The 27,531-nt window shown below is 40.9% G+C and overlaps 1 long non-coding RNA gene across 1 annotated transcript; it reads right to left on the bottom strand.

Annotated features, from left to right (window-relative positions):
* Nucleotides 1-834: 834 nt before the first annotated feature.
* LOC117509199 lies at nucleotides 835-24,848 on the bottom strand. Its single transcript, XR_004560305.1, has 3 exons — nucleotides 24,675-24,848; nucleotides 17,181-17,185; nucleotides 835-848 (listed from the first exon to the last, which is right to left on the bottom strand). It is a non-coding gene; the product is annotated as an uncharacterized LOC117509199 (long non-coding RNA).
* Between the last annotated feature and the right edge of the window lie 2,683 nt (nucleotides 24,849-27,531).

Raw genomic sequence — 27,531 nt, 5'->3', positions numbered from 1 at the left:
CTTTTTAGGGAACTTTTAGGACAACCTGATAATAATGAATTACAATAGTCCAGCCTAGAGGAAATAAATGCATGAATTAGTTTTTCAGCATCACTCTGAGACAAGACCTTTCTGATTTTAGAGATATTGCGTAAATGCAAAAAAGCAGTCCTACATATTTGTTTAATATGCGCTTTGAATGACATATCCTGATCAAAAATGACTCCAAGATTTCTCACAGTATTACTAGAGGTCAGGGTAATGCCATCCACAGTAAGGATCTGGTTAGACACCATGTTTCTAAGATTTGTGGGGCCAAGTACAATAACTTCAGTTTTATCTGAGTTTAAAAGCAGGAAATTAGAGGTCATCCATGTCTTTATGTCTGTAAGACAATCCTGCAGTTTAGCTAATTGGTGTGTGTCGTCTGGCTTCATGGATAGATAAAGCTGGGTATCATCTGCGTAACAATGAAAATTTAAGCAATACCGTCTAATAATACTGCCTAAGGGAAGCATATATAAAGTGAATAAAATTGGTCCTAGCACAGAACCTTGTGGAACTCCATAATTAACTTTAGTCTGTGAAGAAGATTCCCCATTTACATGAACAAATTGTAATCTATTAGACAAATATGATTCAAACCACCGCAGCGCAGTGCCTTTAATACCTATGGCATGCTCTAATCTCTGTAATAAAATTTTATGGTCAACAGTATCAAAAGCAGCACTGAGGTCTAACAGAACAAGCACAGAGATGAGTCCACTGTCCGAGGCCATAAGAAGATCATTTGTAACCTTCACTAATGCTGTTTCTGTACTATGATGAATTCTAAAACCTGACTGAAACTCTTCAAATAGACCATTCCTCTGCAGATGATCAGTTAGCTGTTTTACAACTACCCTTTCAAGAATTTCTGAGAGAAAAGGAAGGTTGGAGATTGGCCTATAATTAGCTAAGATAACTGGGTCAAGTGATGGCTTTTTAAGTAATGGTTTAATTACTGCCACCTTAAAAGCCTGTGGTACATAGCCAACTAACAAAGATAGATTGATCATATTTAAGATCGAAGCATTAAATAATGGTAGGGCTTCCTTGAGCAGCCTGGTAGGAATGGGGTCTAATAAACATGTTGATGGTTTGGATGAAGTAACTAATGAAAATAACTCAGACAGAACAATCGGAGAGAAAGAGTCTAACCAAATACCGGCATCACTGAAAGCAGCCAAAGATAACGATACGTCTTTGGGATGGTTATGAGTAATTTTTTCTCTAATAGTTAAAATTTTGTTAGCAAAGAAAGTCATGAACTCATTACTAGTTAAAGTTAATGGAATACTCAGCTCAATAGAGCTCTGACTCTTTGTCAGCCTGGCTACAGTGCTGAAAAGAAACCTGGGGTTGTTCTTATTTTCTTCAATTAGTGATGAGTAGAAAGATGTCCTAGCTTTACGGAGGGCTTTTTTATAGAGCAACAGACTCTTTTTCCAGGCTAAGTGAAGATCTTCTAAATTAGTGAGACGCCATTTCCTCTCCAACTTACGGGTTATCTGCTTTAAGCTACGAGTTTGAGAGTTATACCATGGAGTCAGACACTTCTGATTTAAAGCTCTCTTTTTCAGAGGAGCTACAGCATCCAAAGCTGTCTTCAATGAGGATGTAAAACTATTGACGAGATACTCTATCTCCCTTACAGAGTTTAGGTAGCTACTCTGCACTGTGTTGTTATATGGCATTAGAGAACATAAAGAAGGAATCATATCCTTAAACCTAGTTACAGCGCTTTCTGAAAGACTTCTAGTGTAATGAAACTTATTCCCTACTGCTGGATAGTCCATCAGAGTAAATGTAAATGTTATTAAAAAATGATCAGACAGAAGGGAGTTTTCAGGGAATACTGTTAAGTCTTCTATTTCCATACCATAAGTCAGAACAAGATCTAAGATATGATTAAAGTGGTGGGTGGACTCATTTACTTTTTGAGCAAAGCCAATAGAGTCTAATAATAGATTAAATGCAGTGTTGAGGCTGTCATTCTCAGCATCTGTGTGGATGTTAAAATCGCCCACTATAATTATCTTATCTGAGCTAAGCACTAAGTCAGACAAAAGGTCTGAAAATTCACAGAGAAACTCACAGTAACGACCAGGTGGACGATAGATAATAACAAATAAAACTGGTTTTTGGGACTTCCAATTTGGATGGACAAGACTAAGAGACAAGCTTTCAAATGAATTAAAGCTCTGTCTGGGTTTTTGATTAATTAATAAGCTGGAATGGAAGATTGCTGCTAATCCACCGCCCCGGCCCGTGCTACGAGCATTCTGACAGTTAGTGTGACTCGGGGGTGTTGACTCATTTAAACTAACATATTCATCCTGCTGTAACCAGGTTTCTGTTAGGCAGAATAAATCAATATGTTGATCAATTATTATATCATTTACCAACAGGGACTTAGAAGAGAGAGACGTAATGTTTAATAGACCACATTTAACTGTTTTAGTCTGTGGTGCAGTTGAAGGTGCTATATTATTTTTTCTTTTTGAATTTTTATGCTTAAATAGATTTTTGCTGGTTATTGGTAGTCTGGGAGCAGGCACCGTCTCTACGGGGATGGGGTAATGAGGGGATGGCAGGGGGAGAGAAGCTGCAGAGAGGTGTGTAAGACTACAACTCTGCTTCCTGGTCCCAACCCTGGATAGTCACGGTTTGGAGGATTTAAGAAAATTAGCCAGATTTCTAGAAATGAGAGCTGCTCCATCCAAAGTGGGATGGATGCCGTCTCTCCTAACAAGACCAGGTTTTCCCCAGAAGCTTTGCCAATTATCTATGAAGCCCACCTCATTTTTTGGACACCACTCAGACAGCCAGCAATTCAAGGAGAACATGCGGCTAAACATGTCACTCCCGGTCTGATTGGGGAGGGGCCCAGAGAAAACTACAGAGTCCGACATTGTTTTTGCAAAGTTACACACCGATTTAATGTTAATTTTAGTGACCTCCGATTGGCGTAACCGGGTGTCATTACTGCCGACGTGAATTACAGTCACAGGTATTGGTCATTATTTATCTCTGATTATGTTCCATTTATTATTTATCTGTTAAGTCCTTTTATTTATATCTTAGTCACTGGCTGTCATTCTGTTCATTATTCAGTCTTAGTTTATACTGTCATCTCACCATTGTTTATTGCATTCACTTTTATATTTTGATCCATCTCACTCCGGTTATAGTTAAGATAATTGATTTCTTTGTTTACTGCCATCTTAGTTCTGTCAGGTATGGTTTATATAATTCTGTTTTAGCTCTGTTCATTGTTCTATGTTTCTTTCATGCCAGCCCAAATATGTTCCCACTCCATATCACTGCACCAGCCATTGTGTTTTTGTCTCACACTTTGTCTGCTTTGTATTTTCACTCACTCCCGCTCTTGCACTTGCTCACGTGTCTTTGTTACTTTCATCACTCCACTTTGTTTTCCTGCCTTCACTCTCTTGCACTTACCTTTGTCTTCCCTGGGCACACCCCTTTCCAGAATCTTCCCTGACACCTGTGTCTTATTCCACTAATTACATCACCAGTTATTTAAACCATCACAGTCTCACAGCTCACTGCCAGTTTGTTGTTGCTCTATGCACACATCCCAGCCTTTGTATTTCGTCCTGATTTCTTGCCTTGCTGTGCACCATGTTTTGCTTTGTTTTCCTCGACCGTGCCTTTTTGCCTCACCCTTGATAACTCTGTTTGCTCATGCCTGTGAACCCTGCCTGAATATGACTGCATTCTTGCCAAACCCATATTGTGCTTCTGCTTCGCTGACTGCTCACCTGTGTGCTGAACCTGAGCCTGGAATAAAGACTTTGATTACTGACACACCTAAACCAAGTCTGGGAGTCTGCTTCATGGGTCCAACCGCTCCTGGTGTTGGGCAACCGCCCGCCTTGACAATTACAAGTGTTCTAAACTTTTTTTAACAGTAATCAGAAATTTTGAGGTAACAAACAACAACAAAAAAACATTTCCAATGATTTTTCTTCAGAAAACTGCTCTCTAAATGAGTAGTCCTGTCACACGTTAATGTTTTGTACAGATCAGTGGTTTCTGCACCAATCGGATTGGTCCAATCCATTTTGTACAGATCAGTGGTTTCTGCACCAATCGGATTGGTCCAATCCATTTTGTACAGATCAGTGGTTTCTGCCACGAGTCTTCCGTGTTTTGGCCCAACGCGTCGTTCCTATTGGACAGCACGAAGGTACATCACAGCTCAGAGTGTCGAAAGTTGGCGCACCTCATCTCGACAGAACACCGGCTCTGTGTGGTATGCAGGAGATCACTTGACCGAGGGTCTATACGTTCAAATAATAATTAAAAAAATACTGTCATCACTCTTTACTCTTAGTCAGTCAGTCTCTTACAATGGTGTAGCCTAAATACACGAGCTTTCCAGGAGCGCACCCAATTCATTACGTACGCTCAGAGGCACGTCTCCTCCGGTGCGCACTTTTTTCTGGGGGGGGGGGGGGGGGACCGACCCCGCCCCCTGTGATAAACTCATCGCCCCCTTAATATTTTTTTTCTGGCCCCGGGACTGGCAATACTGCTACATGTGACACTGCTCATCCTCTTAGTAACCACTTGTCTGATACAAAGTCATTCCAGTGGTTCCAAAGTATCCTTTGGAGACACCTAGTATCAAAGACATTCCATCCTCACCTTAAATCATTGGTTCGTGTCTAAATCCAAAAGAAAAAAAAAATAAATAAATATATATATATATATATATATATATATATATATATATATATATATATATATAAAAAAATAATAAATAATAATAATAAGGATTTTGTTGGGGGGGGGGGGGGCTTGGAAATATGGGCCAAAATACTGTGCTCTAATTTATCCAACTTGTCATCATGAAAACGACAGTCATGACATCCTCTATCATGACTGTTGAAACAAATTACAAATTCCATTTAATTACTTTCAAGAAATTATTTACTTTTGTCTCTGATATATTTGCATTATTTATATCTTAATGAGGTTGCCAGTTTTACAGCTTTTGCAAAGATCACAATTATACTCATCCAAGAACCAGATATAAAGGGGCAATGGATGAGAATGAATGGGAATAGAAAATGAATTAACCTGTTCAAGTCAAATGACACTTCACTATCCTGACTACATGTAACCCTATTACTGACCATACAATCTACATGTTCCTGTGCAATGATCATCCAACACTTGGAACACTGTTCTACATCAAACAGAGCACCAATCCCTACGTGGCACTGCTGAAGTTCCATGGCTTCCTTTATCATTCTAAAGCGTGTGCTCACATGCATGTGGGAGAGAAAGAGGAGAACAACGGTTATGTGAATACGAGTCCACTACTGCCCATGTGTTTGGGCTTGTGTCCAAGTTGGGCATGTTCTCCTTCTTGTTTTATGTCGCGTATTTTTACCACAACAACGCTGTTGAAGCCAGGAACCCAGTTTTGATGAAGTGTGTGTTTATTTGCCTTTGTGTATGGCCATACATGTGTGTGTGTCTATGTATTTATAACACAAGGACAGTGATGTGTAGAGGAGTTGCATACTGATTAAGCAGAAGTGGAAGAGAAGCCCTCTGTGCCGGCAGACAGAGCCGCACACCAACATCAAGTCATTTGCCTCATTCAAGAAACACGCACGTTTCATCCCGATTTTTTCAGACCACTCAGCATGCAGTGTCTGCTCCTCAAAATGTTTTTGAAATAAATAAAAAATCCTCTTCAGCTGGAGAACAGGCTGCTTAACTTTCACCAGGGACTAATAGGTTTTCCTAATTATCATTACCGTCATATAGAAATAGAGATATGCCATAACTCAGCACGGCCTCTCAATCAGCAGAGGTCATTAGAGAAGGAGAGAGGGAGGAAGAGAGGAGATTTGAATGACAGCAGGATAATGGACAGAGGGAACAAAAACAGAGAGAGAGGGAGTGAGAGGGGGAGGACAAGAAAGATCAATACAGTCTGTACTTTGAGAATCTGCACATCACAGATCAGGGTGAGAGAGCAGAGTAGGTGGAGGAAGAGAAGAAAAGTAAGTTTTGACAGTTTAGTTGCTTGTATTTACACGAGAAAGAAAGAAGGGACAGAAGGCAAGAATGAGAGATGAGAGAGATAAGGATGAGCATGCTATGGGATAATGCCATGGAAAGAGAGGAGTGAGAAAGACAGACTGAAGGGGCCTTTGCAGTCTTCCTAAAAAAACCCAAAAGACACTGTTTTCTTTCTATCCGTCCGAAAGCTCACAGTGTGTGCACACAACCGACACTATTCCTTTGCAGTGAGCTCTTGGCACCTGACAAAAGTTCACCCGCTCCCTGTTACTATGGAAACAAGGAGATTTGTTGTTGCTACCCGTGTAGTCTTCCAGCCAAATGAGAGGGAGAGAGAGTTAGAGATGAAACAGCAAATTGAACTTTAAATTAGGGTGTTAATTTTATTAGAGGATTGACTAAATTAGAAAATCCAGGCTCAAATTAAAATCTATATTTATTTACATACATTTTTCGAGGAATGTTTGGTCAAGAGTATTTTACAATATAGGGCTGGCTGCACATCTGTGAATTTTGGTAGTACTCGGTTCAGCAGCCAGTGGGCTGTCAGCAATTGTGAGGTACCAACAACACATTGCACAACAATCATCTGCTCTTGTCTTGTTCCTGTTCACCATCTTCTGAGTGAGTAAATGGAGCTGAGGTAGAGATAAATATACTGATAGTAGACATAGTAGACATACAAATAGTAGATAAATGTACTGATAGTAGACATAGTAGACATACAAATAGTAGAGGTCCAAAGTCAGATCTCATGTAGTGGCGTAACTGCATGACAATAATGAAAAAATACCATTGTAATCCTAGTACAGGATTGCTTGTGCATACCTCATAAAAAACTGGAGTCTTTGGCGTGTATGCCAGCTTTCATGTTTGGAGGAAACCAGGCACCACCCCTACAGTGAAGCATGGTGGTGGCAGCATCATGCTGTGGGGATGTTTTTCAGTGGCAGGAACTGAGAGATTAGTCAGGATTGAGGGAAAGACAAATGCAGCAATATACAGAGACATCCTGGATGAAAGCCTGCATCAGAGCGCTCTTGACCTCAGACTGGGTCAACGGTTCATCTTTCAGTAGGACAATGACACAATGCACACAGCCAAGATATCAAAGGAGTGACTTCAGGACAACTCTCTGAATGTCCTTGAGTGGCCAAACCAGAGCCCAGACTTGAATCAGATTGAACATCTCTGGAGAGATCTGAAAATGGTTGTGCACCGACACTCCCCATCCAACCTGATGCAGCTTGAGGGGTGCTGCAAAGAGGAATAGGCAAAAATGCCAGAAGATAGATTTGCCAAGCTTGTGGCATCATATTCAAGAAGACTTGAGGCTGTAATTGCTGCCAAAACTGCATCAAGAAAGTATTGAGCAAAGGGTGTCAATAGTTATGTTGTGATTTCTTGGGGTTTTTGTTTTAATAAATTTGCAAAAAATAAATAAATAAACTTTTTTCATCTTCTCATTATGGGGTGAGATGAGTAGAACTTTGAGGGGAAAAGTTAATATACTCAATTTTGGAATAAGGCTGTAACACAACAAAATGGAAAAGTGAAGTGCTGTGAATACTTTCTGGACGTGCTGGAGGCTCCATGTCCCCATGACCCTTCAGAGGACTTAGCAGGTTTTGAAAATGGATGGATGGATGGATGGGTGGATGGATGGATATGCAAACAACTCACCTTATTTGTTAAATCCATCACTACTGTATAAAATGATAAAAAGTCTGCACGTTGCACTCAGATTTGTCTTCAGAATAAATATAACCAGCTTGAATGTTGTCACTTATATGTGAGATCACACTTGAAAGCTTTCCCCAGAAATTTGTAATATGAAGGTGCTGTACCTCTGGTGGAAGTGAGGCAATTCTGGAGCTCTAGCATTTTGCAAATGTTAAAGACATAACTCATCAGGTGAAATCAATATTCCCTTTAAGACATCCTGTAAGCAGCACTAACTAATCCAGTTAATGTGGGAAATGCATGGTCTTCAAAAATAATGGGTGAAATAGACAAAATGAACTTTACAAAAAAAAATGAGACATTTTTAAGATTATGGAGTTTAGTAATGGCAGGCAGTTGATAACCAGCATTTCACAAATGTCCTCAGAGAATTATGCTCTCCCTATACACAATAACTCAAAAAGTAGAAGGAAACTTTTGATTAAATTTTATGGTAAGATGGTCCTTCGGTCATGGAAAAGTTGATTAAATTTTCATAGTGAAAGGATAGGTTTAATTTTTAGGGACCTTACTCATAATACAATTTGTTAGCATTCAAGCCAGTGTTCTCCACACCTTTGGCAATTATTTTGAGAAATCCTGTTTTCAACAAATTGCAACAAAGGAGATACCTGCTATCAATCGAGCACCTGCAGTAGACCTCTAAATGAAATCAAACCACAAAAATCTTAAACATAGAATGGAGTTACTATATTAATACATTCTCATTTTTAGCAGGTATTGTGAAGGCTTTGCATCTGTCTGTCTGTCTGTCTATATGTCTGTCTGTCTGCTGACCAATGACTGCCCCACATTGCACAACACCATCCTCCTCATCAAGTTCCCAGATGACACAACCATGGTGGGTCTCATCAGCAACAATGAGACCAACTACAGGAACAAGGTGAACCAACTGACCTCATGGTGTGATTACAACAATCTCTTCCTGAATGTGGAGAAGACAAAAGAGATTGTTGTGGACTTCACAAGAGCACGCACCCAACACTCCCCTCTGACAATCAACAGTGCTGCTGTGGAGATGGAGAACAGCACCAAGTTCCTGGGTATGCACATCACAGAGGATCTCTCCTGGACCTCCAACACTACAACACTGGACAAGACAGCTCACCAACCACTTCCTCCACTTCCTTCCAGCCATTAAACTGCCTCTTCAGCCTGCTACCATCAGGGAGGAGACTGCGGAGTCTCTTGGCCAGGACCAGCCGAATGAAGGACAGTTTCACTCATCAGGCTGTCAGAGCACTCAACCCCATCCCTGGTCTTCTCCCATTTCCGCTGCTGCCCCTCACATATAAACTCTGGATCCTGACACCTCCCCTGTCCCCAACCACTGACTTCATACTCCTGACACCCACCTCACAAACACTGAACATATCTTCAAGGACTGCTTATGCACTACATGCACTCTAAATTAGTTTGAATAAGCTCATCAAAGTTGAATCACTGCTCAATTTGACATACCGCTACCACCACCTCACTGACCACTGCTGTCTACTGTATTTATACTTTCAGTTTATGTACTACTGTGTGTTGCGTTTTCCTTGTTTGCATGTTTGTTTTTTTACTTCGTATTGTCTGTCTATTTCAATTCTCAATATGTCTGTGTATGCATTGCAGAATTGACAAATAAGGTTGACTTGACTTCAGTTGAATTGGCTTGTGCACTGCACAAAGCACATCAATGGAATGACAGCTTTGATGATACGTAAAAGCAAGTCCCTTTTATTGCTCCTTTGCTTTCACTTGGGTTTGCCACAGCAGATCCAAGGTGGGTCTGCATGTTGATTTGGCACAAGTTTTACAACAATGCCCTTCCTGACGCAACTTCACATTACATTACAGTCTCATTCTTGATGATATGCTTCCCTGCATTTTTTTTCTTTTTTAGTGTCATCCTACTTCTCACATAGACTATATTACTGAACTAATATGGCTTGTACTTCATAGACTTTTATTATTATTTAATATACCCATTGCCATTTGTAGGGTCAACTTCAACCATGACAGTCACAATAAGGTTTTGTTTTTTTTTTTGTTTTTTTTTTTTGGAAAATGTTGGTTAAGCAGCCAAAACTCAGAGATACTGCTCTGGATTTTTACCTCATTGAGCTATATGGCAAGGATTCCCACAACCAAAGTAGAAACAAAATTGATTTTCACTTTAATGAATAGGACTAGCCTAACAGTGGATGCTGCACTTGCCATACCTCAGAAGTTGGATAAAAGATTTCAGAGTGTGAATTCCAACTTCCAACTTGGGTTTTCTTTGATTTTTCATTGATTGAAATTTGAAATTACCAGTTTCCAATGAATGCTGCAGAAGTTATAGAATACATATGTCATTGTATAAGGCTTGACCCCATATCTGAAAATCAAAGGTTATGATTGGATGCAGAAATGTGTTTCAATGGGGCAATGCTCTCTAAACATTCTATCAGGTAAATAGGGTTGCATAGTGTGTACAATGACAGAAATATATATATATATATATATATATATATATATATATATATATATATATATATATATATATATATATATATATATATATATATATATATATTGCTGATATCCTGTAGATGACTAAAAATAGAAGGAAAACTGACTGACAAACAAAAAACTGACATGGTAACAATTTTAGAAATGTGGCTTAGCATTAATCAAAAGCAAAAAGTTTTGTGTTCAATTAGGTTTCGATTCGAAATGAGGCCTCAGGGGGTGTTTTCGCAAGCAGAATTCTACATCTGCCACATCTATTGTATGAAACTCAGACACCATGCAAAACTTCTGTGTGTTCTCTTTAAGCCTGCTAATAAAATGCAAACAAACAACTGGAAGGCAACGGTGATGAGTAATATAATGTCAATTCCTGTGTGAATTTGTTCATATACTGGACTGGTGTGTGTATATATATATATATATATATATATATATATATATATATATATATATATACACACACACACACACACACCCAGTGGTGATCTTCTCGGCAGATGTGATTCTCGACTGCAGACTCTTCCTGTGCTGTGTGGTTGCTGTACCAAACCTCACAATGAGGGGCATGCATAGAACAGACAGATTGTTGCTGAATAGAACTAGTCAACAGCTCCTGACGGCCCAGTCACACGGCATACGACGATTCCTGAATGAAGGGAAAAAGTAAAAAAGTCACAAATCATCGATAAAAGGTGGATGAATGAGCTTTTCCCATCACCGAATAGCCTGTGAATCAAGAGCGCAAATGGAACGAAAGACGAACAAAATGAAAATGAAACTACGCTGATCTCCACACTTTAAACGAAATGCGCCTGGGGCCACTGCTGGAGCAGTGTGTCTCTGCTTCCTGATCTGCATTCCAGGACTCAGCACTGGGTCCTGGAGTGCTGAAGCGCACGATCTGACCCACTGTGGAGATCTGTGCTCACGTCGGTGGATCCAACTGCTCTGGTTCCTTGTCCAGAACAAAAGAGGGATCATCTCCTTCATCATCAGAATCCTCACTGTGTGGTTCAGACTGACGACACGCTGCACACTCCACGGCTGCTGTATCACTGTATTATGTTACTAAGCCATATATATTAATTTAAAAATTAATTAAAAAAATTAAACTGAGTGGATTCTTGTCATTTGATTGGTGCTTTGTATGTCACATGACATGGATTAATTCATCCCATTTGTGTTGCATTGCATTCAGAGTGAGGCTTGGTTCCATTTAGACATAGACATAATTTGAGATAACTGACACTGCTCATTCTTGTAAGATACAGACACACACACACACAGAAAACAAATCCACTGTGCTGCCTGTTAGCAGGAAGAGAAAGAAAACCTGGACTCATTTCTGACCTGACTTTTTTCTTTTTTTTTTTTTGCTGCACTGAAGAGGTACAGTTGAACTGAGCTGGTTGCATGGGCGCGTGCGCATGCACGGGACAGCGACATGATGATTTCATTGCGTTAACTGACGCTGCTAGACACACACACACACACAAAATCCACTCCCCTGTAAGCCGTCTGGATGCATGAAGATGCATGAAATGCTGATGTGATTTTTGGCTGAACTGAGGAACTACACAAAGTCTTTTTACACAAAGTCCGAAGTCAGTGCACAGCATCACTGGACTACACATCACAGTGGAACACCAGAATGTAAGTCCCTTTTCTGTTGTTTATAAATTAATAAAATATCAAATGACGATCTATTTTAGCCGTTATATAAAACAAATAATGAATGTTTTTACATTCTTTCAATGGTACGAATATTTCATGAGATGAAAGCTGGAACATACCATTCAACGAGGCGAAGTGTATAAGTGTAAAGGTGACTGTATATATCAGAGCCGTAAATTGATCAGTCCGTGTAAAGGCCGCGCATTGACTCCCCATGTGCAGTTATTTACACCAGCTGCAGCTGATCCACAATATGAATTCTGCCTTCCAGAACAGCTCTTATATAATCTTATGAATCATCTACCTGTTGCCACATGTGCAGAAGGGCTGGATTGTCATTCCTACACTCATATTGTTATATTTAATAAAAAATAGTAAGGGCACACAGGAAGGCGATGGCTGCTGCTGCCACTGCTGATGATGCTGCATTCATGTACCATCGGAAATTACTCGACTTTTTTGTTGTTTCAAATTCAGCAGTTGCTTGTGGCAGGAGTGTGGTTTTCATTTTATTTTTGGTACAAGCTCAATTCCAGTGAAGTTGGGACTTGTGTGAAATCTAAATAAAAACAGAATACAATGATTTGCAAATCCTTTTCAACCTATATTCAAGTGAATACGCCACAAAGACAAGATAGTTAATGTTCAAACTGATAAACTTTATTGATTTTGTGCAAATATGTGCTCATTTTGAAATAGATGCCTGCACTGGGACAGTGGTATGTTTACCACTGTGTTACATCATCTTTCCTTCTAACAGCACTCAATATGCATTTGGGAACTGAGGACAGTAATTGTGTTGTCATGATTGGGTATAAAAGGAGCATCCCCAAAAGGCTCAGCCATTCAGAAGCAAAGATGGTGTGAGGATCACCACTTTGTGAACATCTGCATGAAAAAAAATAGTCCAACAGTTTAAGAACAATGTTTCTCAACATTCAATTGCAAGGAATTTAGGGATTCCATCATCTACAGTCCATAATATAATCAGAAGATTCAGAGAATCTGGAGATGTTTCTACATGTAAGTGGCAAGGCCAAAAACCAACATTGAATGCCTGTGACCTTTGATCCCTCAGGTGGCACTGCATTAAAAACCGACATCATTGTGTAAAGGATCTTACTACATGGACTGAGGAACACTTCAGAAAACCATTGTCAGTTAACACAGTTTTTCGCTTCATCTACAAGTGCAAGTTAAAACTCTACCATGCAAAGCGAAAACCATACATCAACAACATCCAGAAATGTCGCCGCCTTCTCTGGGCCTGAGCTCATTTGAAATGGACAGACACAAAGTGGAAACGTGTGCTGTGGTCTGATGAGTCCACATTTCAAATTGTTTTTGGAAATCATGGACATCGTGTCCTCCGGACAAAAGAGGGAAAACACCATCCAGATTGTTACCAGCGCAAAGTTCAAAAGCCAGCATCTGTGATGGTATGGGGGTGTTAGTGCCCATGGCATTGGCAACTTACACATCTGTGATGGCACCATCAATGCTGAAATGTACATCCAGGTTTTGGAACAACACATGCTGCCATCCAAGCAACGTCTTTTTCAGGGACGTCCCTGCTTATTTCAGCAAGACAATGCCAAGCCACATTCTGCATGTGTTACAACAGCATGGCTTCACAGTAAAAGTCCAGGTACTAGAATGGCCTGCCTGCAGTCCAAAACTGTCGCCCATTGAAAATGTGTGTCGCATTATGAAGCACAAAATACGACAACGGAGACCCCGAACTGTTGAACAACTGAAGTTGTACATCAAGCAAGAATGGGAAAGAATTCCACCTACAAGGCTTCAACAATTTGTGTCCTCAGTTCCCAAATGCTTATTGAGTCTTGTGAGAAGGAAAGGTGATGTAACACAGTGGTAAACATACCACTGTCCCAGTTTTTGAAACGTGTTGCAGGCATTCATTTCAAAATGAGCAAATATTTGCAGAAAAACAATAAAGTTTATCAGTTTGAACATTAAATATCTTGTCTTTGTGGTGTATTGCATAGGTTAAAGCGGATTTGCAAATCATTGTATTCTGTTTTTATTTACATTTTACACAACGTCCCAACTTCATTGGAATTGGGGTTGTAAAATAATTCATTGTATCAACACAAAAGATTAATTCTGACCTATATAAGGTCAAAAGAAAAAAAAAATCCACCTATGATCTCCGAACAGTCATTCGGCAGTCACTGAAATAATCACATGGGGCAAGGGATTACTTTGGGAAACCTTTGCCAAGCAAGACAATACAAAAAGACATTAAAACTTTACTGTGCAAAACGAAGACCTATGTTAACATTGTCCATAAGCAGTGTTGACGTCCCTGGGCACTGGACCAAAGATAAAAAAGGACCATCCAGACCACCCAAAGAAGTCTCAAAGCAAACGTGTGTCTTAATATGGGGTTCAGTGAGTGTAATTTTAAAAAGTAATTTAAATTCTGTGATGGGCGTATCAGTGGAGAAAAGTGCACTGAGAATTTAGTGGAACATATGCTGCCTTCAAGGTGGTATATTTTCCAGGAAAGTCTAGACATTTAAAAAAAGGAATTGCAAACCAAATTCTGCACACATTTCAAAGGCATTGTTATGTACATACTGGACTGGACTGCTTGCACTTATGACCTATAACCTGTAATATGTGGAGTATTTTGAAACATAAATGCACCACCAACGAACCCTGCTGCACACCTTAAGATGTGTTTGTGGGAAGAATGAGATCAAATAACACCTGATTTGTTTAATTGATTAGTAGCCTCAATGCCAAAATGTTTGAATGATGTGAGAAGGAATGGCAGCATTATAGTGTGGTAAATATTCTCCATCCTATTTTTTTTCCCCCCTTTTGGAATGTGTTGCAGGCATGGAATGCAGGAATAGATAAATATGAACAAATCAAGTTGACCTAACAAACCATAAACTATCTTGGGTTCATACTGTCCGCAATGAAATAAAAGGAAAAGTAAACTTAAGAATCACCGGTCAGTTCGTGGCTAGCACTGCTGCTTTACAGTGAGAAGGTCCCGGGTTCACTTCTACCTGGTCCTTTCTGTGTAGAGTCGGCATGTTCTTCCCATGTTGACATGGGTGCTCCGGCTTCCTCCTACTTCCACACACATGCAGGTTCGGTGAATTGGTGACTCCAGATTGACTGTAGGTGCAAGTAAGAGTTCAAATGAGTTTCTCTGTATGGGTAAGTCCCAGACATCCCAAGTTCCAAAACCTCATTTCAGGGAGATGCTTATCGACCCCCCCCCCCCAGGCCACCCAACCCCACAACCAACCCCCACCATGCCCCATACATACACACTTAAGGCCAACAACTTTTCAACAACTTTTTATTAACTACCAGTAATTTCTTAAAAGCAAAACAGTACAGTATTGGTCTGTATACATTTCAATTGTATGTCCATGTCCTTTCTATCTTCCAGGCTGCAGAGAACACCTGTCATGCTTTGTATTTTTCCTGGGACTTTTTCAGGTTCTCATTGTATGTACATGCTGCTTGCTTTGCAGACTTGAGCAATTTCCCTGACACTTCAAGGTCATAGCACTCAACATCATTGAATTTGTTAATCTTACAGGACATCAGGTTCACAAAAGTTTGGTGAGACATCTGACACCTGAATTCTGTTTTGATATGACGCACCAAACTGAATGCTCTCTCCACATCACAATTGGAATTGGGCAGAACCAACAACAGCTTCATTAGTTGGCAGAGCTCTTTGAATCTGACCTACCCTGTGCTAACTGATTTGATTTTGATAGTTTCCCCCAGAACTCATCAATTGACAAATTCCTGTAATTTGGAATGACTTTCTCCAAATTGGTGGAGGAATAATCCAGCACCTCTAAGTGTAGCTGTTCCTTCGCATCTGCTTTCACAACATTGGGGAATCTCTCTGCCAAAGTCAAAATCTGATCTGGTGTCACATCATCTTGGCCCTCTGGATTAACAACTGACATATTTGTCAAGATTTGGTCTCTCACTGGGAACTTTTCCTTTACTTTTTGGAAGCTCCTGACATAGAATGATCTTGCATCTTTGAAGAATTGCTTTGTCTTGTCAGAAGGGATTTCTTCCTCGATTACTAAGTGTCTCCTTGTCAAGAACCCAACAAAAAGGTTTTCATCTGCACAGTGGACTTCAGGGTTGCTCACATCTATCTCCAGCACATTCTGCTCTCTCAACACCTTTGGCACTATGAATCTGCTTCCGATGTCATGCAGGAGCTCTTCAATGCTGTCATTTAATTTGAAGAGAACGGGTGCCTTGTTTTGAAAAATCAAATTAAATTTATCAAAAGACTGTGTGGCATTGTGGAGAAAGCAAGTGTAGATTTTCATCATGGGGTCTGTCAGCCTCTTCTCAATATCACAGGACGTCTGATTTTCACTGTGTGATTCAAAGTAAGAACTAAAAGCAGGCCACTGGTTTAGCAGATGGTCCAACCTTTTCCCCAAAGAAAGCCATCGTGTAGGGCAGTGCTTCTGTACTCTCTGCTGGGCTACATTACAGAACTCCTGAAACTCTTTCAGTTCCTCTCTTCTTTTTGAACTTTTCTCAAAGTAGTAGTAAATGTCAATTATCAATTCTTTGGGTGACATTGAGAGCTCTTTTGCAGCAGTTTTGGCACATATGTTAACCAAGTGACTAGGACAGCCAGCACTGTATATGTGAGGGGCCTGTGCTTTCACTCTTGACAAGACAGAGTTGTTTTTGCCAATCATGACATTGCAATTGTCACTGCTGAATCCTATGCAGTTGGACCATCCAGTGCCCTTCTCTTCCATGGATGATGCGATGCAGTTGAATATATTTTCAGCTTTGGCATCATTGCATACTGGCATATCAATAAATCCAACGGCCACCTTATCCTGTGCTTCACTGTAGTACCTGGCTAAAATAGCACATTCTTTCTCACACATGATGTCATTGCTTTCGTCAACCAAAATACTGTATGGCTTTTTTTCTGTGCAAATTAGTTTGTACATATCCTCTGAGCATTCAGGTTCCAGGGCCAAATTCATTATGGCTGTTGCTTTGGTGGAGGAGCAGGCATAATGTTTAGCTATTTCTGAATCTGGAAACATCTTCCTGAACAACTTGCCAGTGTGCCTACAGACATTGAATGGCACATTGTGTTCGACAACAAATGATGTGAAATACACCTCAGCTGCAGTGACCTTCTCAGTGAGACTTTGCTTTTCTGCAGAAAAGAACTGAGATATATTGGAGCAGCCTTCCCTGAGCTTAGCCTCCCTAATATGGTGTTGTCCCTAAAGAATAAAGCAGATAATTAGGCCTATCATTTCTACATATTTTCTACAATTAATTTACCCTTAGCCTACATTGATCAACATATTAAATTGGGGATTTTTTAAATGCTTAGACAGGCTGGATATAGATAGTTAGATAGCTGGCTAGTTAGATATAGGCAGGGCTCTAAATTAACACCAGCCAACCGGCCAAATGCTGGTGAAAATTCAGTTTGGCTGGTAGAAAAGAATATTTGCTAGCCACTTTGACCCATTAGTAAGTGTGTGTTTGGCTAGTAGATTAACATCTACTAGCCATTTTGGCTGGTGATGAAAAAAGTTAATTTAGAGCCCTGTAGGCCTATAGTAACTACATATGCATTAATCCTTAAAAGAAGTCTTTAATATGTTTTGCTTAATTTTATAACAGCATTTAAACTACAGAAATAAAATGCAGGTGATCTGGTGTGTTAAACTTAGCCTACCTTGACATGTCTTTTATAATCATTGAGTCCACCGTGGGTAATACTGAAGTCACTGTTGCATACAGTGCACCTCGCCACAGTGTCATCATTCTTCACCTTAACTAGACAGGGATATACTTTAGTATAGTCTGCTGTAAAATGAGTCTTATATTTTTGTTTTTTACTGGAGGATTCACCCTCTGCCATCTCGCAACATGTGCTGACTTGAGTGTTAACTAGGTGACGGTTGGAGAGAGTAAACCAAAGCCCTCCCACACCGAAACTTATTGGCTTATTTTGCTGACTAAACCAATCAGCGCGCTCTCTGGCAAGCAGTCGCCCTGAATACTCGCTGAACAAATCACTCGCTTTGGACAGACACGCATTCACACAGGTTCCAAGCAACCTCTCTCCTCCCCCTCCTTGATTTTACTGTAAAGCACTTTTGACACCCGCTGGCTACTGTAATGGCCTATGTACAGTAAATAAATGTTGAATGATTGATATGTGAGCATATCTGCTTATTATAGTGCTTGAAAAAGGTCTTCCAAAGTAATCCCTTGCTCATGTGGTTATGCCAGCTTTCAGTGAATGACTGTTCTTCATGTCTGTGGTATCAGAGATCATGGGTGTTCAGCTTTGGCTTGCACCATTGCCCTTTAAACAGTGAAATTACTCCAAATTCTTTGAACGGTTCATGATACCAGTTGAGGATTTCAGTAACCCTTGGTTGCGATGCTGCCATTATATACTTAATATTATTTTATGACATAATTGTTGATAACATGTCTGTGTTCTATCTGTGAGTCATTATGAATGATTATTATGATGGCCTGAGACCTGTTTATGTGATTTTGTTCTTTCATGTTTTACAGGGTTAGAATGTCTAGCGAGAAGCCTGTGTTCAACTCTAAGGGCCCCTTCACACAGTATAAATTTGGTCGAATTGCACATGAAGCAGGAATTGTATGCAAAACGTGTAAAATCGTAGCTGCCTCTAATGCCTTGTACACCTGTTGCTACAACTATTTGTACACACCAGCGGCTGAAAGACAGAGTGTGCCCTGTGCGAGCCCATCGAACCCCCTCGTGGCAGGTGTTGGCCAAATTCCAGCTGAGACACACAAAGATCTAACACTGCTCGTTTGGCACTTAGAAAATGTGTGGCCATTCACATTATTAGCATGACAACAGTCAGCAGACAATCACTGTCGAGCTGGATGTGAAATTTCTCTAAGTGCCTCCACGAGTGTGGCTTTGCAAACAGACACAGTGACACATTGGTGTGTGCGCTGAACTGACAGGGGGTGTGGCTGCCCACAGGAGCGGATGTGGAGATCTGGGGTTCTGGACGTCTTGATTTGACCTTGGATTGACCAAATTCATGTTTTATGATGAAATAACATTACCAAAATCATCAGAGACATGGAACAAGAGTGACCCCTGGTGGAAAAATTTTTGTTTCGTCCAAGTTGTAATAAAAAAGAAATAAAAAAGGAAATAATCCAATGTAGTTTTGGCTGTATTATTGGTTTTGTTGTTGAAAAAAATGTTTCTTTGATTGTGTAATTACAAGCATGGAGTTTTAATCTACATTGTCTTTGGGTTTTATATTGACTACAGATTTTAGAAAGTCTCAACAAATATATATATATATATATATATATATATATATATATATATATATATATATATATACGAGGGCTGTCAATAAAGTAACGGTCCTTTTTATTTTTTTCAAAAACTATATGGATTTCATTCATATGTTTTTACGTCAGACATGCTTGAACCCTCGTGCGCATGCGTGAGTTTTTCCACGCCTGTCGGTGACGTCATTCGCCTGTGAGCACTCCTTGTGGGAGGAGTCGTCCAGCCCCTCGTTGGAATTCCTTTGTCTGAGAAGTTGCTGAGAGACTGGCGCGTTGTTTGATCAAAATTTTTTCTAAACCTGTGAGACACATCGAAGTGGACACGGTTCGAAAAATTAAGCTGGTTTTCAGTGAAAATTTTAACGGCTGATGAGAGATTTTGAGGTGATTCTGTCGCTTTAAGGACTTCCCACGGTGCGAGACGTCGCTCAGCGCTCTCAGCCGCCGTCGTCAGCCTGTTCAAGCTGAAAACTTTCACATTTCAGGCTCTATTGATCCAGGACGTCGTGAGAGAACAGAGAAGTTTCAGAAGAAGTCGGTTTCAGCATTTTATCCGGATATTCCACTGGTAAAGGAGATTTTTTTAATGAAAGACGTGCGGACGGATCCGCGCGTTGGGACGCAGCGACGCGGTGCGGCGGCACAGGAAAAACACCTCTGTGTTGATAACCATTTGTAAAATCCAGGCGGCTTTTGATGGCTTTCAGTGGAGTGAGTATATGAGAAATTGTTTAACAGGCAGGACATGTTCCAACTTGTCCTTAAGGCTTTCAACAGAGGTGTTTTTCCTGTGGCGGAGCATCACGGCGGCTGCGTCCCGACGCGCGGACCCGTCCGCACGTCTTTCATTAAAAAAATCTCCTTTAACAGTGGAATATCCGGATAAAATGCTGAAACCGACTTCTTCTGAAACTTCTCTGTGTGGTACAAATAAAATTTATTATTATTGTTATTATTATTATTAATCTGAGACAGCAACTTCACTGTACATATACCCATCCGCATCCATTCGAACCACCGTAAGCTGCGGTTTTGTCAGAATCTGTCTGGAGTGGGTTTATTTAATTCTATTCGCTGTCCTCAGTAATGCTGTATCTCACATTAACAAAGGCCAAAATAAATCCCCTGCAGACAAGGAAGTAATTCATGCTTAAATTCTTGCAACTTAGTCAAGTGTCATATAATAATTGTTCATTGAACTTTATTATCACTTTATTTGGGGAGGTGATGGTCTAGTGGTTAAGCATTGGGCTTCAGACCTGAGGATTCTCGGTTCAAATCCCAGCCTGACTGGAGAATCACTAAGGACCCTTGGGCAAGGTCCTTAATCCCAAAGGTGCTCCCAATGTGTCATGAGGACCTTGCATGGCAGCACCCTGGTGTCAGTGTGTAAGTCTGTTTGAGTGAATGTGTGAATGTCAGCCCATTGAAAATGTGTGGCGCATTATGAAGCGCAAAGTACGACAATGTAGACCCCGGACTGTTGAACAACTGAAGTCGTACATCAAGCAAGAATGGGAAACAATTCCACCTCGAAGCTTCAACAATTAGTGTCCTCAGTTCCCAAACGCTTACTGAGTGTTGTGTTGAAGGAAAGCTGATGTAACATAGTGGTACACATACCACTGTTCCAGCTTTTTTGAAACATGTTGCAGGCATCAATTTCAAAATGAGCAAATATTTGCACAAAAACAATAAAGTTAGTCAGTTTGAACATTACATATCTTGTCTTTGTGGTGTATTCAATTGAATATAGGTTGAAGAGGATTTGCAAACCATTGTATTCTGTTTTTATTTACATTTTTCACAACCTCCCAACTTCACTGGAATTGGGGTTGTATGTGTGTCCATGTCCAGTACTGGTTGGTCCCGAAGAGATATGACTTCCAGTCACTGGTGCAGCAGGCAGAGCTTCCTGAGGTTAGTCCGACACTCTGGGCTGCAGGGCTAGCTTCTGTCAAAGGTCTTGTCAGTGCCTTGGACAGAGAGAAGACCAGCTGGAAATAACTGCACCTGAAGCATTAGTTCACTAACAGTGAATCAACAGGGAAGCAGAGAGAGATTTGTTAAGGTCCATCACTTACCTTAACTTTCATAGCACAAATAACTAATACAGAGGGATTTATGATAATTTTGAAACAGAAAAAAAATGTGCAGTTACTTTTGTCAGACACAGAAACAAACATAATGAGAAAGTGTGTTCAGACTGTTGACTGGTAGTGTTAAAAGTTAAAAATTTGAAGAGGAAATCTTGCTCTCTGGCTATGCAAAACGCCATGCTTGGACAGATCGATCTGATACCATGGCATGTAATTCAGTGTCCCCATGGCCTGTTGCAGAGGGTAATTAAATCTCTTTTTGCCATGTGCCTCATCCCATGGAATGAGGGGGAATGTTTCCCCATGTTAAAGTATAGGCATGTGCTGTGCATACTGAAGGCCCTTATGTAAAGTTAGTGGGTATGTACATACATACATAGATATGTATGGCCACCCCTGAACCAACCATCCATCCAGCTACAAATAGTTAAGTAAACATAAGTTACGAATTTGAACTTGATAAAACTATAAATCCTTGAGTGGTTCGAAATCTCACACCCAGATTCCCTATTACTCTTGTGAATATTTCCAAAACTATTTCTAAACACAAACATTGCCATGGGACAAAAAAACTAAAATTTTGGTAGGTGCGGCTTTGTACTTTTTTGTCATGAAGCTTGGCTTTAAAGCAATATTGCAGAAATAATGTCTTGCAGCTTTGCTACTGATAACTGAGGTATTTATGCTTTTTATTTGGGATAACAGCCATATTTCAGTAGTTTGCAGTTTGCTGAGTATCCTGTTTTCCTCTTCATTAATTTTTGAATGAAATTCTAACATAAGTAAAGGTTTTAAAATGTTTATGTATGTGTGTGTGTGTGTGTGTGTGTGTGTGTGTGTGTGTGTGTGTGTGTGTGTGTGTGTGTGTGTGTGTGTGTGTGTGTGTGTGTATACACCTGTCAAAAGATGCAGAGTTGCAGAAGGAAGAGCAGACACTTCCCTCAGGAATGACACAGCAGAAGGACACTGTGGGTGTGTTCGTGTATGTGTTTTAGAATTTATGCATATTAATTTTCCTCTTCATTCCATATGCTGTTTCTTCCCATAGGGGTCTAACATCTGTGCCACGCTTATAAGGAAAACAACATAATCGGAACACTTATATATTGGCCATCTGCATCTTATAGTTTATGCAGTCATTTCTGTATATCACAGACACACAAAGACCCAAACACAGCAATGAATTAAAGTACAAATGCAACACCGAAGTCAAACTTCTGGGACAACTTTCTGTCTGATAGGAGTGACTGAGACATCAAAATTTATTGTGATGTTCCCACATCATAAACTATATTAATTCTCCAAATTTGAAACTTATTTCCGAAAGGTAGACTAGGGATGAGCGAGTACACCACTATCTGTATCTGTATCTGTATCTGTTCAATCAACTAAATTATCTGTATCTGTACTTGTAGTGGGCGGGGCCTAAACCAGAAGTGGGCGTGGTTTAACCCAAAATGGCTGGGACTTAAATCAGTACATTATAAGTCTGAAATTGATATGGATTGATCAGAAGTTGCTATATTTATTGTTTGTTTGAAAACTATTTACAAAACAGCCTCAAAATTGAAATTCAAACCAATGTTCAAAAACATTGATTTGAACAACCTCAGAATTGGCATTCAGTGTCATAGGAAATTATGAACTACTAAGTATGCATGAACAAGAGTTGTCATACTCAACACAACTTTCTTTTTTTAAATTTTATGATCAAACTATGATTTTTTTTCAATTATTTATTTATTTTTACTACCTAAAGCCATTTTTTTTCCACACAAAGTTAAACAATATTGATTAAGGTGTGTGTCTGTGTCTGTGCGCGCATGTCTGTCTGTGTGTGCATGGCTGTCTGTCTGTGTGTGTATGTGTGTGACTGAGGGAGAGAGAGAGGTTGTTGACCAATGTGAGAGAACAGAGAACTTTCAGAAGAGGTCGGGATCAGCAGTTTATCTGGACATTCCACTGTTAAAGGAGATTTTATTAATGAAAGACGTGCGGACAGGTCCGCGCGTCGGGACAGGAAAAGCGGCACAGGAAAAACGCCTCCGTGTTGATAACCATTTGTAAAAATCAGGCGGCTTTTGATGGCTTTCAGTTGAGTGAGTATCTGAGAAATTGTTTAACAGCTGGACATGTTCCAACTTGTCCTTAAGGCTTCCAACGGAGGTGTTTTTCCTGTGGCGGCGTGTGGCGCCGGCTGCGTCCCGACGCGCGGACCCGTCCGCACTTTCTTTCATTACAAAATCTCCTTTAACAGTGGAATGTCCAGATAAACTGCTGATCCTGACCTCTTCTGAAAGTTCTCTGTTCTGTCACAACGTCCTGGGTCAACAGAGGGTTAAATTTGGAAGCTTTCAGCTCGAAACAGGCAGACAGCGGCGGCTCAGGGCGCGTCGCAACATCCCGCTCAGTGAGAAGTCCTTAAAGCGACAGCAACAGTCCATAATCTCTCATCAGCTGTTAAAATTTTCACAGAAAACCAGCTGAATTTCTCAAATGGTGTCCACTTCAATGTGCCTCACAGTTTTTGAAAAAATTTTGATCAAGCAAAGCGTCAGTCTCTCAGGAAGTTCTCAGACAAAGAGATTCCGATGGGAGGGGTGGACCACTCTTCACTCAAAGCCAGCCCACAGGCGAATGACGTAACCGACAGGCGTGAAAAAACTCTTGCATGCCCACGAGGGTTCAATCTTGTCTGATGTAATCGCACGTGATTCAAATCCATATAGTTTTTGAAAAAAATAAAAAAGTGCAATACTTTTCTAACAGTCCTCGTATAAAGACTTCTAAAGTTGGTATTGATTAATCAAACAAAATGCTTTGCATATAATCATTCCATTTTATTGACATGTGTCCTTATAACTGATGTGTGTTTAAGTGTGATCTTTCTGCATTATCAATATGTTGATGGTGAAATATTCTGTTTCAAATAGGTGGTGCCCCGAGTAAATTAAAAAAATAAATAATAATTATTAAACCCTAAAATGGTTAATTATTTTGGTGACCCATTAAATGAGTCCTAAGCCAATCTAATTCAATTTGGGAGTTTAACTACTTATTCATTACATTTTATTTTGGTGCTCCCGTGTGAAACCTGAATATTTGCTACATCTTTATGGTCCCCCATTGCGAGGCTCTAGCAAATATTTGTTACATTATAATGGTCCCTGTGTGAGACCTCAATATTTGTTATACCGGTGTTGGCCAACTCTTTAATGGCTTGTCTATAGGCCTGTCCCCTGATTTAGCTCCCTAAAGAACTTTGCTGTTGTACTAGCTACAAAGCCCCTACACCCCACCTCCACCGGGGGCACTCTTATCTTCCAGCCTCTGTCATCTTCCTCAGCTGCTAGGTTGGAGTTGCACAGCTTCTTATGCTCATATGCTTCTTTGATGGTGTCCTCCTAGGGAACTGTCTGTTCTTTGATGTAGGCAAATTGTCAGGAATTAGACGAGAGGACAAGGTCTGGTGGCAGGGTGGTTGTTGAAATCTCCGGTGGGAAAATGAACCTTTAGTCTAGGTCAACTTGCATCTGCCAGTCCCTGGCTACATACATTGGGGCCAGATCAGGTTTAAGGAACTAACCATTGGCTTGCCCCCCTACCATACAAACAATGGTGGGTGTCATCGCACATCCTGGTTGTTGAAGGGTTGGGCGCTGATGAATGCCCTCTTGCACTCAAGTTTATCAGCTAGACACCTGAGGACGTAGTTATGTCTCCACGTGTATCTGCCTTGAGTGAGGCTGGCCCTACAGCCAACCAGGATGTGCTTGAGTGACACAGAGGTAGCACATAGGGGGAAAGATGGGTCCTTTCTAAGGCATCATTGCAGATTTGCGGGAGAAGCCAACACATCATACACAACTTGGACGGTGAAGCTCTGCCCATTATTTTCCATGACGCAGAGTTGGCTCCAAGTCAGGTTCCTCTTCTTGACATCCTCCCACCTCACACAGTGGCCCTGTTTGGTTTGTGCTATGACTATGATGCATCTGGCTTCTTCCTCATGTCAGCGCACCTCCTCCACCAACATGGCCGACGTTTGTTTGCAGATGCAAGGCCAAACTCTCCTCTGCCTTGTTGGACATGGGTCAATATGTCACAATAGAGAAGAGCATATTTGGCCTGTAGCAGAGCTTTGGCTGGAGTCCACTTCTTCCTTGTTGCTAGGGTCAGAGCGGCGCCTCTCACCACGGGATCCTGGGAGTCACTGAGTGACATGTCCAGCCTTGCCTTGGCACACTTGAACTCTTCAACGACACTAGGAATTGACAATGACAGGGCTCCATTGCTGTAAAATCCAATGCCATTAAGTCATTTGGGAAGTCTGAGCCACTTACTCACGTGAGAGTTCATGAGCCTTTCCTATCAATTGGCATGACTGACTGAGACCTTGTACATAGCCAGTGGCCACAGGAGTCTCGGTAGCAGCCCAAACTGGTAACACCAAAGGTTCAGTTTCCCTGGTAGTGCAGTGTTGTTGATTTGCTGGAGGCCATTTGCTATATCCTGCTGGATTGGAAGTCTCTCCATTCCTTTTTTGCAGTTTGTATCTGGTGCCAAATGATACTGGCATGCTTGAGATATGGTTTCTTTGCAAGGATGTAGAGAGCCTTTGGGCCAGGACACTCTCTTCTCTCATCTCTCTTGCTTGCCTCTACTGGTGGTTGGCTCTCACTGCGGTATTGTATCACTTCCTGTTCCGGAGCACAGCGGTGTTTTGCTGTATCTGTTAGCTGTTTAATCTGTGCAGTTAGATTGATCTAGTTATCTAGATTACGATTTGTTTCACAGTGTAATCTTCATGTGCCTTACACTCCTTCTGCTGAATCACCTCTAAATTATTTACACATTATTCACTTTGCGTGTTTTTAGGAATCCGCTAGCTTAGCGCAGCTACTAGCTCTTAGCCGATTTAGCATGGCGGCTTCTCCTGTCTCTCCTGCACTTTTCTGCTCTGGGTGTGAAATGTTTAGTTATTCCTCAGCCTCCTTTAGCAGTAATGGTACTTGTAATAAGTGTAGCTTATTCGTAGCTTTGGAGGCCAGGCTGGGCGAATTGGAGACTCGGCTCCGCACCATGGAAAATTCTACAGCTAGCCAGGCCTCTGTAGTCGGTGCGGACCAAGGTAGCTTAGCCGCCGTTAGTTTCCCCCTGGCAGATCCTGAGCAGCCGGGAAAGAAGGGTGACTGTGAGGAGGAAGCGTAGTTCTAAACAGAAGCCCCGTGTACACCGCCAACCCGTTCACATTTCTAACCGTTTTTCCCCACTCGGCGACACACCCGCCGAGGATCAAACTCTGGTTATTGGCGACTCTGTTTTGAGAAATGTGAAGTTAGTGACACCAGCAACAATAGTCAATTGTCTTCTGGGGGCCAGAGCAGGCGACATTGAAGGAAATTTGAAACTGCTGGCTAAGGCTAAGCGTAAATTTGGTAAGATTGTAATTCACGTCGGCAGTAATGACACCCCGGTTACGCCAATCGGAGGTCACTAAAATTAACATTGAATCGGTGTGTAACTTTGCAAAAACAATGTCGGACTCTGTAGTTTTCTCTGGGCCCCTCCCCAATCGGACCGGGAGTGACATGTTTAGCCGCATGTTCTCCTTGAATTGCTGGCTGTCTGAGTGGTGTCCAAAAAATGAGGTCGGCTTCATAGATAATTGGCAAAGCTTCTGGGGAAAACCTGGTCTTGTTAGGAGATATGGCATCCATCCCACTTTGGATGGAGCAGCTCTCATTTCTAGAAATCTGGCCAATTTTCTTAAATCCTCCAAACCGTGACTATCCAGGGTTGGGACCAGGAAGCAGAGTTGTAGTCTTACACATCTCGCTGCAGCTTCTCTCCCCCTGCCATCCCCTCATTACCCCATCCCTGTAGAGATGGTGCCTGCTCCCAGACCACCAACAACCAGCAAAAATCTATTTAAGCATAAAAATTCAAAAAGAAAAAATAATATAGCACCTTCAACTGCACCACAGACTAAAACAGTTAAATGTGGTCTATTAAACATTAGGTCTCTCTCTTCTAAGTCCCTGCTGGTAAA

This window comes from Thalassophryne amazonica, chromosome 4 (genome assembly GCF_902500255.1).
Source record: "Thalassophryne amazonica chromosome 4, fThaAma1.1, whole genome shotgun sequence".
In the NCBI taxonomy this organism is placed as follows: Eukaryota; Metazoa; Chordata; class Actinopteri; order Batrachoidiformes; family Batrachoididae; genus Thalassophryne; species Thalassophryne amazonica.
This window is presented reverse-complemented; position numbering and strand designations above follow the sequence as displayed.